We start from the raw sequence: 13955 nt of genomic DNA on the forward strand, positions 1-13955 counted from the left end.
AAGGGCAGGTATACACTACTGACTTTTATCATAACTTGCCATAGAGTCACTCTTGCCACAAGGCAAGGTGAGAACCAACTCTGTAAACTGTTCTAATTTCCTACATTAGATAATACATTTCTTATCTCTGGCCCTGCAGAGCATTTCTTATCTCTGACCCTTATAGCATAAGTTTCATTACAGGTACCTGGTATAATTGAGACAATAACTTCATCACTGATGAAGGGCCATGCGGTCCCGAAACGTTTGATCTTGTGAACAGTGTGGAGAGCACCATGGAATAAAGTTTGGGATCACCCCGTTTGATGCATAAAAAGGTATCGGCTACTTTCATTGTTGGATAATTGAGACAATAACAACTCACAAAACTCACTCCTTACTGCTAACACTCACAATTAACTATTGTAGCAATTTGTAACAGGCCACCAGAATTAGAGACATTAAATAGTAAATTAGATTTTCCATTATTTCACAAGTACTTTTTGAAAAGACATGAACTGAAAGTTGTTTGAAAGGTGAACAACCCTTTTAAAAGAAGTTCTGATTAATTTCCCGTTCCAATGGAGAAAGGAATCAGTTGATTATCTGGGTATTAAACTTACTAAAACCTATTCCTTATTATACAAATGTAATTATAAACCAATGTATCAAAAGTTGTTTGACTTGTTGACTGAATGGGACAAATTGTCGATTTCATGGTTTGGACTGATTGCCGCATTTAGAGCCTTGCCATCCCCGATATTTAAGAAGGATATTGATCTGCTACAGAGCAAAATGTTTAATTTTATTTGGAATAATAAGTACCATAGAGTCAATAAGTCAACACTATACCTATACTTATCAAGGAGGTTTAAAGGGTCTGTGCTTATATAATTATTATAAAGCGGCCCGACTGGCCCAATTGATTCAATGGCATATTAATCCAGCTGTCCATCGCTGGGTAGATTTTGAAAATGCATCTATTGCTCCACTGTCCACTGCAGCACTATTATGGGCAACCCCACTGAAAGTAAACAGTATAAAATGCAAAATCCAATCATAAACTTTCACCTACATTTGTGGACAGGGACTTCCTCAACTTTAATGCCTCGTCAAACACGGAGTTATATGCAACCCTTATTGGGTAACCCAGATTTTCCTCCAGGACTAACACGTTATTTATTCTCATGGTGGTTGGACAAAGGCCTTCAAACTATTTACAAATTGCTCTCTCCAAGAGGACTTAAAACATTACAATACTTGCAAGAGGTGGAAAATTTTCCCACGTTAGAAATCTTCAGATACCAACAGATATCTCATTTTTTTTACTCTCAAGCACCAAACTCACCTACGTTGGAAGGTTCTGTTTTTGAAAGGCGATGCTTAAATCCAATTATTACTACCGGTAATATTTCCATAATTTATCATTTACTTAAGTGCCGCCTGAAATGGAATGTTCATATATGGCCCTCTGGCAAACGGACGTTACCACACGAGATGTGGCTGATAAGTGGCCGAGAATTTGGTCCTCCATTCAAAAGCTCTCACATAACGTGGGCATTAAAGAGATGGCATATAAAGTAATCTCCAGATGGTATATTACCCCACTCTGTAAACATACAATTATGCCCACTACCTCACCGTTGTGCTTTCATGGATGCCAACACATGGGAGGTTATATGCATACATGGTGGGACTGTAACATAGTGCAAACATTCTGGTCTCAAGTGTTCCAGATTGCAACACGAATATTTGGGATCATGATTTTGCCAAGCCTGGAAGAGGTGTTATTTTGTCTACCACATCAGCCACTACTGAGCATTCATAGAAAATTAATGTCTCAAATATTCCTATTCGAGTCTTGCTTTGATTACTCAAAGATAATGAGATATTTGCAATGTCTATGACTTATCACTTAGTATGTGAAAAATTATTATGTGTTATACCTTCTCTGGATAACTGTTACATATTCATGTATTTTTTTAATTTTTTTATGTTTTCTTGTTTTGTTTATGCAAAAGTGAAAAAAATCAATAAAGAGATTTAAAAAAAAAAAAAAAAGAAGTTCTGATTTTGTAACTCCATTTCACCCCTTTCAGAGCAACAGATAAACACCATGGAGTTGCATTTGGAACCTCAGGAAGCATGGGGTGCACATACCATTGGCAAGCAAGTATCATGAAAGAATTGACCCTCAAAGTGGAATCCCAACAATTTATAACACTATGGATGAATCGGAAATAGCCGAAATGCATCAAATCAAATGATGCATATAAAACTGAAGGAAACTATATGCTATAGCATCATAAACTGAAAGGCCTTTGTGATAGGAAAGGTGATGTATTAATCAAAATGAACCTTCTTTTTTTTTAGGTAGAAATTCTCATATCATGAAAAGGAGGCTCTGAAAATGGATCACAAATTCTGTTAAATAACAGCTCATCAGCCAGCCCTCAGACAGTTTGCGCACCTTTATTTATAGCCTATTTTCCCTCCACTCACTTTCTCCACCACTTCCTGGCCAATCAGATACCTTGGATTATACCACTTACAACAACACCATTAACCCCTCTATAATATCCCAATAACAACCCCCATACCATGTGGCTACACAGCACCTGCTTTTATAAACTTTAATAGTGTTTCCGAAGCAAACACACCAGTATTAACAGTGCAGGGCAACAGCAATTTATTCCTTTGAAACACTTGAATTTTTTGGTGTTACTATTTCTTTAAAAGGGCCAAATTGTCCCTTCACCCTTCATGGTTAAAGGGATCCTGTCATCGGAAAACATGTTTTTTTCAAAACACATCAGTTAATAGTGCTACACCAGCAGAATGCTGCACTGAAATCCAATTCTCAAAAGAGCAAACAGATTTTTTTATATTCAATTTTGAAATCTGACATGGGGCTAGACATTTTGTAAATTTCCCAGCTGCCCCCAGTCATGTGACTTGTGCCTGCACTTTAGGAGAGAAATGCTTTCTGGCAGGCTGCTGTTTTTCCTTCTCAATGTAACTGAATGTGTCTCAGTGGGACATGGGTTTTTACTATTGAGTGCTGTTCTTAGATCTACCGGGCAGCTGTTATCTTGTGTTAGGGAGCGGCTATCTGGTTACCTTCCCATTGTTCTTTTGTTTGGCTGCTGGGGGGAAAAAGGGAGTGGGTGATATCACCTTAACTTGCAGTACAGCAATAAAGAGTGATTGAAGTTTATCAGAGCACAAGTCATATGACTTGGGGCAGCTGGGAAATTGACAATATGTCTAGCCCCATGTCATATTTCAAAATGGAATATAAAAAAAAATCTGTTTGCTCTTTGAGAAATGGATTTCAGTGCAGAATTCTGCTGGAGCAGCACTATTAACTGATTCATTTTGAAAAAAACATTTTTTCCCATGACAGTATCCCTTTAAGGTAAGTTGTATCATTCTGAACACCAAACCCAATAAATACAACACACCAATAATTAGGTTGGAGACAGGCCACAGATTTATTTAATTAAGAGTTATCTTCAGTTTCATATGCATCTTTTGATGATACAGTGGATTTAGTAGACAGTGTGGCAAGGGTGCACTTTTATCTAAAAGTGATATCGAGACTGCGTTTCTGTAAGGAGCGCCCACTGGAATAACGGAACTGACCTTTGCCTGGACTTGACTACATCGAACTTCTTAACCCCTTGGATTCCTCGAACGGTGTTTGGATTGATTCATTCACAGTGTTATAAATTGTTGGGATTCCACATTGGGGTTAAATTCTTTTATGATAGTTGTTTAGCGGTTACCTCAGCGCTGGCTGAAGAGGTTCCATTACTTAGTTGGGTCCTGTGAGGTGCAGCATGGATTGCAGCAAAGTGAAGAGTCAACACAGACGAATGCAGTCAATGGATGGAGAGGAAGACAGCAGTGGCTTTGAGGAAGAAAGCGGTTCAGCACAACAGGTCAGCGATGTATATTTCTCGTCAGTAATAGATGAGGGTTATTTACTATAATCCAAAAATGTCTCACTATTTTCTTAAAACCACTGCAACCAAACTCGTATGCATATTTTTAACATTATTTATTAATAAATTTACTGTACAAAATCTGGTTCTGAAAAAAAGACAAAATCATGAAAAAAAAAATCCGAATTACTATTTTTTTGGATTTGACAGCCGAAAACTCACTTTTTCTGATTATTGCACAAAACCCAACACAGATCATATCTTCCAATAAACAGGACATCTGCCATTGACTTCTACATGACCTTGGCACGTTTGAGTTAAAGAGTACTTTTTTATTTGGACTTTTAACATCATTGGTTTAATAAATTGTGAAAAGTTTAAGTTTTTTTCCATACGATAATGTTTAGTGAACAATTCCCTAAATGTTACATGGGTAGTATACTGTAACATGCCTACAGTTCCAGTTATATGCACAATATCCGTCAACCTTGACAAGAAGCCTACAAATGCATTGAAGTAGTTGAGAGCTACATCATTAAACACAATGTTAGTCTGTGTGACCCTTACCTGTAACATAATTAAACCATATATTTGTTCTGTAGGCATTGTAACAAAACATACCATTGGTTCCTAGAAATATATGATGCATGTTGTACACTGGTATGCACTGGTATCTTTTCTATTTCTCAGTCTGTTCAAAATTAGTAAGCATGCATTTAATACTGGTATAAATTTATGTATTGTGTAGATTCAATTTCTATCCCTCCGTGTCATGTATAGGCATATTATTATGCTCCTCTCCACCCACATTTTACTGTGCTATGCCAAGTTTTTCATCGAAGTGATCTTTCACAGTATTTCAAACTACTACTCCCTCTGTCCCACATCAAATTTAAAAACTTTGCCCTAAGTATAGTCATTTTATCCCTGAAAGCAACTGTTACATCATCACCAAGGTGTAAATTACCCCTACTTGTACCAAACTGAAAAATAAGTTCAGTCCAGTCCATGGCACAGATAGTACTTGAAGTGCTCATCTTCAGATATTCGCCTAGTTTTCTGAAATAATTGTTGTTGCCGCCCCCCCACCCACTTCCTCTAACCATAGCTAACCTTTTTAATTGCAAAATATACAGAAGTATATTGCAAGTTTTCTGAATACTGTGGTAATTTCTTCTGGCATTTATGTTTAGTTTCTTCTAAAGACAACCGTTTTGTCTTTAAAGTGCCCTGAATTCTGGCACTCAACTTTTTCATTATAGCCATTAAAAGATATAATTCATGACACATTTTTTGATAAGTGCAAATGTTCAGGGACAGACATAATAGCTAATAAGCACTGAATCCTCTTATTCACCCTTTTGACTTTAGGCACACCTTCTTATTCATTGCGCTGAACAAGGAAGTTAACCCAAAAGTCTGGAGACCAGTGGATTAGCCTATTCAGTGATATTAACATTTCACTATAAATAATTTTGTCTTCTAGGCCTTAGTGATGGCAAAGTATGCATGATAAACCCCCCCCCCAAAAAGAAAAAGTACGCAATTTTAATCTTTGTCTGTTTATATTACCATACATTTCTTTTACATAAGCAATTCAAGAACAATAAACAAGGAAATACAAGATGGTGATACAGCGTCCTTTAACGGATGGAAATTCATTTCAGAATGGTATCTTCATTAGCTAGAAAAAAAGATAAGGCAGAAACTGTTATATTATGTTTACAAGGACAGAGAGCATTATAGTTTAAGGCCTGCGTCTTTTAATTTTTGTTTGCACTTGTTCAGAGCCCCAAGCTTGCAATCAAATTTCATACCATACTGGAAGCAGGCTACAAAACTAGAGATTTTGGATCACACTTGGGATTTGCATGAGACTTCAGTATAAAAACTATGGTACACACACATATTTTGAATATAGCAGTGGCCTTTCTGCCTGTAACCACTCCTGATAGAAATTAGTGATGAATGCCTTACTGAATACATAAGAAGCAGTGACAGGTAGACCATGGTGCCAATACTATAAAGCAAACAGGAACACAAAATTGTTTATTATACTTGCAAAAAGTAATTGTCTTCATTAATTCTATTTCATGTATAGGCAAATAACCCACCTGCTGCTAATTCCTTAGCAATTCGCTCTGCTTCCTCTCGCTTTATTTTCTCTTCAGCTTCTACCTTTCTTTCTTCTTCAGCAATTGGTTTCAAATAGTCTGGAATACATAAAATTGACACAGGTATATTTACACAAAAAAAGTAAAGAACCTAATCTTTAACCAACATCAAAACCTGATCTCTAACCAACCAACACCAAAACTCTGAAGAAACGTAGGAACTTCCATCACACTAAAACAAGTTAGAGAACACTAAAAGTTAATTTGAGGTGATTTTCTCCACAGTTAGTTTGCCCATGATCTAAGGCACACATTAAAAGGCTCATTTAAAGGGACAATGGCACTACACTTTTAACAGTAAATGTCACTTTGCCTATATACAGGTGGCTAGCACTAGACCTGCATTTGAATTGCCCCTAGCTACTCAACTATGTAAACCAACACAGTTTCAAGAATAGAAGTTTTGCCTGACATCAGGTTTTGGGAGTGGGAAAAGTTACGATAAGCTGAGGCGCTATTTACATTTGTCCTCCAACCTATCGGTACTTTGCCTTGCCCCCAGTGATATGTTGCTGGAATGTGCAACCTATGAGGTTGTGTTTACAGTTTCCAACTTATAGGTTAGTAAACTTAATAATAGGAGGGTCAGTGTACATTAGAGAGTGAAGGGCTGGTACATTTAGATTTAGAGGCTTTGGGATATGACTTTCTTCTAAAATAAGGCTGAGTTGCTAATACAAAACTATTAATCTACATGAAACTTTTAACTGCTTTTTAAGAGCAATAATACATTTATATTTTAAAAGTTGGAGAGATAAATAATAAATATTCCCAAAGTATACATGCTTATTTTGCACTTAACTGCTGCTAATTTTATTCACCTTCTATATAACAGGTAGTTTAAAATAACTTTACCATATCTTTTTGTGCCATAAATAATTCCAACCAGCAATGCAGAATATCTGGCGAACTGTATTTGGAAGAAAAAAAATTAGAAAGAAAAACAGAAATGACAAAATCAGGATGCATGGACTATACAGAGGGATTCTATAGCACTTATTCACTGGGGGGCCGATTCACTAAGCTCGAGTGAAGGATTCGAATGAAAAAAATTCGAATTTCGAAGTATTTTTTGGGTACTTCGACCATCGAATTGGTTAAATTCGTTCGAATTCGAACGAATCGAACGAAAAATCGTTCGACTATTCGATAGTCGAAGTACTTCCCCTTTAAAAAAAACTTCGACCCCCTACTTCGGCAGCTAAAAGCTACCGAAGTCAATGTTAGCCTATGGGGAAGGTCCCCATAGGCTTGCTAACCTTTTTTTGATCGAAGGATTTTCCTTCGATCGTTGGATTAAAATCGTTCGATTCGAAGGATTTAATCGTTCGATCGAACGAAAAATCCTTCGATCGATCGATCGCAGGATTAGCGCTAAATCCTTCGACTTCGATATTCGAAGTCGAAGGATTTCAATTCGAGGGTCGAATTTCGAAGTATTTTTAACTTCGAAATTCGACCCTTAGTGAATCTGCCCCTAAGTGTGTGGTTACATCAATTACATGTCTGGGGACTGGACCCAACTTATACACAGATAAAGTGCTGCAAATAAAATTTTTCTTTACAATGACAAAAAAATAATAATCACCGTCATCTCAAAGACAGTGATGAATAATATCTGCCTCCTGATTGTTGGTGCTGCCCATAGATTTGATAACCTTTGTTAGTGTTCCCCATAGATTTCCTCTGATCAATGTCTCCTATAGAAAGGAGAGTTAAGCATGAATGTGTCCTACCCTAGAAGAACAGTAGATAACGGGTTCATACAGGAAAAAATTAAAAGCAATTCCCTACCAGGTCCACCAAACTGCTAGGTGCCCCATGTGTGGAACGTCTGTCATCTTACAGTGTAAAGTGCTTAGTGCTGCACAACCTAGTAAAGCAGTCGGGAGAAGCAGGTTCTAGGTTTTGGGGGAATTTTCATTAAAGCAGAAGACAATATAATTTTTAGTGTTACATTCCTTCTATTTTTAAAGGTCTATAAAGCAATGGAAATACTTGTTCTTATAACTACTTATATTCAGATAATATTACTATTAATCAAGCAAAATCACAAAAGGAAAATAACATTGCTAAACCAGACTAAAACTTACATTTTGAAAAGGTTTGGAATATTGATTTATTTCAGAGAGGTCCAAAAAAAGGCCGAGTGTTTTTATACAGGTCATGGAACTCCGAGGTAACTTCTAATATCCTCATATTTTACAACTGGGGGTACTTTATTAATTATAATACACAAATTTTAGTGAGTCATGTGACAGAAATTGCATCACTACTCACCGTTTATAACTGATGACATCACTACTCACCGTTTATAAGGATATAATTTACAAGATATTCATGGCTTTTGTGTATTATATAAGATTATAAACACTGGGTGAATGACTTACATATAGCCCCCCCCCCCCCCAGTGATGAAACCTTTCCCTCTCCTTTAAATATAAAGTATGACTACACTCCAAGGGTAAATATTGTGCCTTTGCAGACATGGATTGACCTTCTAGATGAAAAGAACAGCAAGAAGTGAAAAGTAGCTGCAATTTCACATATGTGCCATACAAAGGCAAATGTTGGGCAGATTGAATTTTTAAAAATGCCTTATAATACATGGGTTTGGTCGGACAGATATTGGTTCTCTCATACATGTACTAAAAATCACAGTAAAGTATTTTATTGGTACACATATGTTTTATCTTATATAAACACAGGAAGTTAACCATGGACAAATGCGATTTGTGGCTCTCTTCTGTCAATAGAATGAAAACTGGACAGGCATTTTGTCTTCTGCCATAACCCATAATAACCAATAAGATGTTTACTTTTCAACACCTGACAGTAAAAGCTTGAGAACTATAGGTTATTAGACCAGCGCCAAACTTTACACCTTGCATTACATTTCTCTCATTTTGATTTTAGGGCAAGTCTCTTTGTAGTGACCTTGGTGTCAATGGCTATATGAATAGTTAGTACATCAGCCAGAAGTTCCTATAGTTGTATGTAAGCGATATAAATAGGCTTAACCCACTTGATAACAGCGGATTAAATACTAAATGGTTATTTACACAACTTCGCGGATATCAGTTAATCACCCATCAAAACCGGTCATTAACATGTTGAGCTTTGATTGGTAAATTTGTTGTCAACTACGCGAATATCTTGAGCAGAGCAGCCTGGCCACTACATAAGACACAGATGTTCCACCTTTACTGAGCAGGGAAATGAAGGGCCCAGGGCAGGCCGCAGCCATAGTGTCACCTTCAAGCTCCAAAAGGTATACACACACACACACACACTATAGGTCCAGCTTTAGCACCGAAGACGGGAACCCACTGAGGACGAAGACAAAGCGCAACAAATGCAAGAGCATTAGTCTCACCTTAATAAGAGGTGATACTTGGACCGGTGGAACCATCTTGTCTCCTCCAAGTGACACTGGCACTAAGCAGGCGCTGGCTGCCAGTTCCCAGTTGATAAGAGGCCGCGAGTGACGTCACGATCACGCGAACGTCTCGGGGAACGTCTCTTTCACGTGACATTCGGCGTGAATTCGGCGCCTTCTTAAAATGGTGGCCAATCGGAGATTGCCTGGAGTAAAACGCTGCCACAGTGCTCCAATGAGTGAAAAGTGGTTCGCGCTGGCCAGCATTAGGTTTTTTTTCCTCTTTGGAGGGGATTATAGTAATTTCTTTCTTTAGTGAAATACGGTGGTACTTTTCACTGTTTAGTCGAGACTGTGAATTTGCTGGTTTCTTTAAGGCGTGTGCCCTTAATATTAGGGGGGTTATTGGAGCCTGCTTACACATAATGTTGTTGTGAGGTAACTCGGAGGGCCCCAGAATAAGCAGAAGCCACACAGGCCGCACACCTGCTGGCCCTCAAGCTGTTACATTAGCCTGATTTTTTAGTGGACATTGGGCCTGCTGCTTCAGGCATGATCTGCTCCAAATGACAAAAGTGTTTTAGTAGCCATGTTGGACAAGAATAAAACCTGGGTATGGTGTTACCCAGGCAACCTATACACTAATACAGTGATCCCCAACCAGTAGCTCGTGAGCAACATGTTGCTCTCCAAACCCTTCGATTCTGCTCCCAATGACCTCAAAGCTAGGGGTTGCCACCTTTGCTTATGGCTAAACCTTAACTTGGGGACGGGGCAGATAACCTTGGGGCTGGGGCAGTGATGTAGGAACAGACATGATGACATGGTGGACAGATTGGGCAGAATGATGTTGGTGGAGTTATGACACCAGGGCAAGGTTATTGTATCACTTATATGCAACTGGCTGGATTTCTATTCAGTATTCTCAATGTTTTAAAGTGTTGATGCCCAGTTCAAAACCACACAGGTGGCAACCCTTTCTCTAGCTACATTGTGCTTGATGATTAAGCCCAATCCTTTAATTACAAGTATGAGATCTATTATACAGAAATCAGTTATCCCGAAAGCTCTGAAATACAGCAATGCTAATTTAGAAAAAAACATTCTTATTTTTGATTGATTTGCTTTTTTTTTTGTAGCTGTAATGATAAATGAATTGTACTTGATAGTAACTAAGCCATGTTGAGGTGAGTATCTTCGTATTTAAATGCTTTTCATGTATTGGCCAGATTATTGTTCGAGTTTCATAAGGGTGAAAAACAAACAGAAATTTCAGACCCGAACAGGCCGTACAAAAACCGAACTGTTAGGGTCAAAACTGAACAGGTGGCAACCCTAAAGCAGGTGCTTATTTTCGAATTCCAAGCTAGGAGGCAGGCTTGGTTGCATAAAAACCAGGTGTACTTCCAAACAGAGCCTCCTGTAGGCTGCGTAGGCGCCACCAAATAACCAATTACAGCCCATATTTGGCACCACAGGAAGTTTTTGCATGCCTGTGTTGCTTTCCAACTCTTTATTTTTGAATGTGGTTCACGGGTAAAAAAAGGTTGGGGACCCCTGCACTAATACATAAATACAGCTGAATAACTGTCAAACTACAATGATCAAGACGTGAAAAATATAAATATCGTAATACAAAGTGTAGATTAATTATATCTAGAAATGGCGCTTCAATAGACAGTATATGTGCCATTTTAAAGAATAATATAACTGGAATATGACTGAATGTAAACATCCTAATAAAAGTTTCTTGTGTAGGATATCTTAAAGGAGAAGGAAACAAAAAAAACGACACTACCTTCAAGGTGTTTTCCATCAGGCCCCCTCCTGAAACGCCATACCAAAAAATCTGAAATCATTCCTGCTTCTGTGCACCATGCTTTTTCAAATAGGCGCATCACTTCCGCCCTGCGCTCTCTCTGTAATGCGCATGCGCCTCCTTCGTGACCCCCCCCCTGACATAACCATACTTGCATTCATTCCAGCATTCAGAGGCAATGTGTCTTTTTTCCTTTTAAAGGACCAGTAACACTAAATTTTTTTTCCCCAAAATTCGTTAGTATAGAACGAAAAATAAACACCAAGGCAAATAAAACTTTTAAATTGCAAAGCCTTTATTAAGAGATAACTTACCAAATCTCCACTTCCTGTCCTCTTCTAAAACGGCGTTCAACTTCTCCTCCCTGGCTATTCTAGTGACAGTATGTGAAGAGGAGGCAGTGGTCCGCTCTGCAGCGCTTCCCCTATTCCCAGCAGTCAGACTTTGACTCCAGCCTTTCCTCCTCCGACGAGGAAGAAGAAGAGGAGGAGGGCAGCCTCTGCCTCTCCAGCGGCAACCAGTCACTCGCTCACACGGGGGTTGTAGGATGGGTCGGTACAAGAGGTCGGGAGCTGGGGGTGTACAATGTACTTCTCGAATCACATGGGACAAACTCCTCGCCTGCTGGAGCTCGATACAAGTGTGACCGACCTCATTCCCTCCAGTCTGCGCTATCTTGCGTCCGACCCCGACCCGGCGACCCCACTTGTTCCCCGTCGATGTGCCCATCTGAGTGTGCCTGGGGCTGGCAGTCCCAGGTGCTGCAGAAGAAGCCGGCGATTTTAGACTCCGGTTGCTGCAGAATCCATGGATGAGGTGGGCGCGCTGAACCACTTGCTACCCGTCGATGCACTACAGCAGATCTGATGCAGCAGATCTGATCTCCCCGACTGAATCCCCCTCAGCTCCTGTCCGTCCTCCTGGGGTCGCCGGGTCGGGGTCGGACGCAAGTTAGCGCAGACTGGAGGGAATGAGGTCGGTCACACTTGTATCGAGCTCCAGCAGGCGAGGAGTTTGTCCCATGTGATTCGAGAAGTACATTGTACACCCCCAGCTCCCGACCTCTTGTACCGACCCATCCTACAACCCCCCGTGTGAGCGAGTGACTGGTTGCCGCTGGAGAGGCAGAGGCTGCCCTCCTCCTCTTCTTCTTCCTCGTCGGAGGAGGAAAGGCTGGAGTCAAAGTCTGACTGCTGGGAATAGGGGAATCGCTGCAGAGCGAACCACTGCCTCCTCTTCACATACTGTCACTAGAATAGCCAGGGAGGAGAAGTTGAACGCCGCTGCATGGATGGTCGCCCTTTCGCCGTTTTAGAAGAGGACAGGAAGTGGAGTTTTGGTAAGTTATCTCTTAATAAAGGCTTTGCAATATAAAAGTTTTATTTGCCTTGGTGTTTATTTTTCGTTCTATACTAACTAATTTTGGGGAAAAAAAATTTAGTGTTACTGGTCCTTTAAGTTAATACAGACCTGATCGCTGCCTGCCTGTTTTTAATCTCCCCCTCCTCAGCTCCTGCGCTCGGCTCGTTGACAGACTGTAAATTAAATCCTGAGCGAGCGCAGGAGCTTCAAAGCTTACCCTAATGTCTTAGCAGTGGGGGAGTACGTGATTGGTGAATGAAGAGATGAGGCAGTGGCAGAGAGGTGCACAAGGGAAAAAACTATTCTTGTGCGCATGCGCAGGGCACGGATTGAAACGATTGCGCATGCGTGTGCCCTATTCAGAAGGATTTATGGACAGCAGCAAAGGTATGCTATATCATCATGCTTACACTTTTTAAAAAATCGATTGCAGCTAAAACATTGATGGAAAAACGAATGGGAGATTGGTTGCTGGTAATTATATATACTATTCCTTGGCGACACTTAGAGCTTAAGTAGTTTTTTGGCTTTCCTTCTCCTTTAAATATTTACTGGCTAGATTCTAATAAGATTAAATATCTATGTAACAGTAAAGGATACCATTTATCCTATCTTTCTCATTCGCCATGTTTTGTAAAAATATTTTCAATTTTAATCGCTTTTGTATATTATGAAGCCTGTAATGGGATAGCTATATTTGTAGAAAGTGTTTTTAATTCAGATAAAGTCTTGCTTAAGGAAGGAGAAGAGGCCTCAATCTATTTCTTAAATACAGTTTTTCTTGCTGCAGTTAGAGGAAATTTTACGGATTTGTGTATGTCGAGAATGACATATTACAGAGAATAGACCAATTTTATTATTAATACCCATGAGAGTAAATTGAAAGGATGCTGAAAATTGAGAATGTGATCTTGCATATCTTTCCAAAATGTTTAATTAGAGGACATTCCCAGAGTAGATGTAAATAATTGGGTAAAGAAAAACCACATTTGGGAGAGCTGTTAAGGTATTTACTATTATTTGAATTAAAGTTAAATCCTTTGTATGGCAAAGAGATCAATCTGTAATTTTGTTCTATCAGTACTTCAGAAAGTATTAGTTTCAAATTAGAATTTAACAAGGATTCTGCAGAGACTTATGTTGCTTTTTTTGCTGTGGATTTTGTGGAATGAGAATATTCTTCCGTAGATGTGATTGAATGAATCTAATTTATATGAAACTCAGAAAGAAATCGCCAAAGCGACCCACACTGTGGCATTGACCAGCTGCTAGAAGCACCCTCGTTGAATTCTTTG

General features: G+C 39.2%; 1 long non-coding RNA gene across 1 annotated transcript; it reads right to left on the minus strand.

Moving 5' to 3' along the window:
• Positions 1–5472: 5472 nt before the first annotated feature.
• Positions 5473–9631, minus strand: atp5me.S. Its single transcript, XR_005964957.1, has 4 exons — positions 9477–9631; positions 6956–7010; positions 6041–6139; positions 5473–5610 (listed from the first exon to the last, which is right to left on the minus strand). It is a non-coding gene; the product is annotated as an ATP synthase membrane subunit e S homeolog (long non-coding RNA).
• Between the last annotated feature and the right edge of the window lie 4324 nt (positions 9632–13955).

Source organism: Xenopus laevis, chromosome 1S, assembly GCF_017654675.1.
Source record: "Xenopus laevis strain J_2021 chromosome 1S, Xenopus_laevis_v10.1, whole genome shotgun sequence".
Classification (NCBI taxonomy): domain Eukaryota; kingdom Metazoa; phylum Chordata; class Amphibia; order Anura; family Pipidae; genus Xenopus; species Xenopus laevis.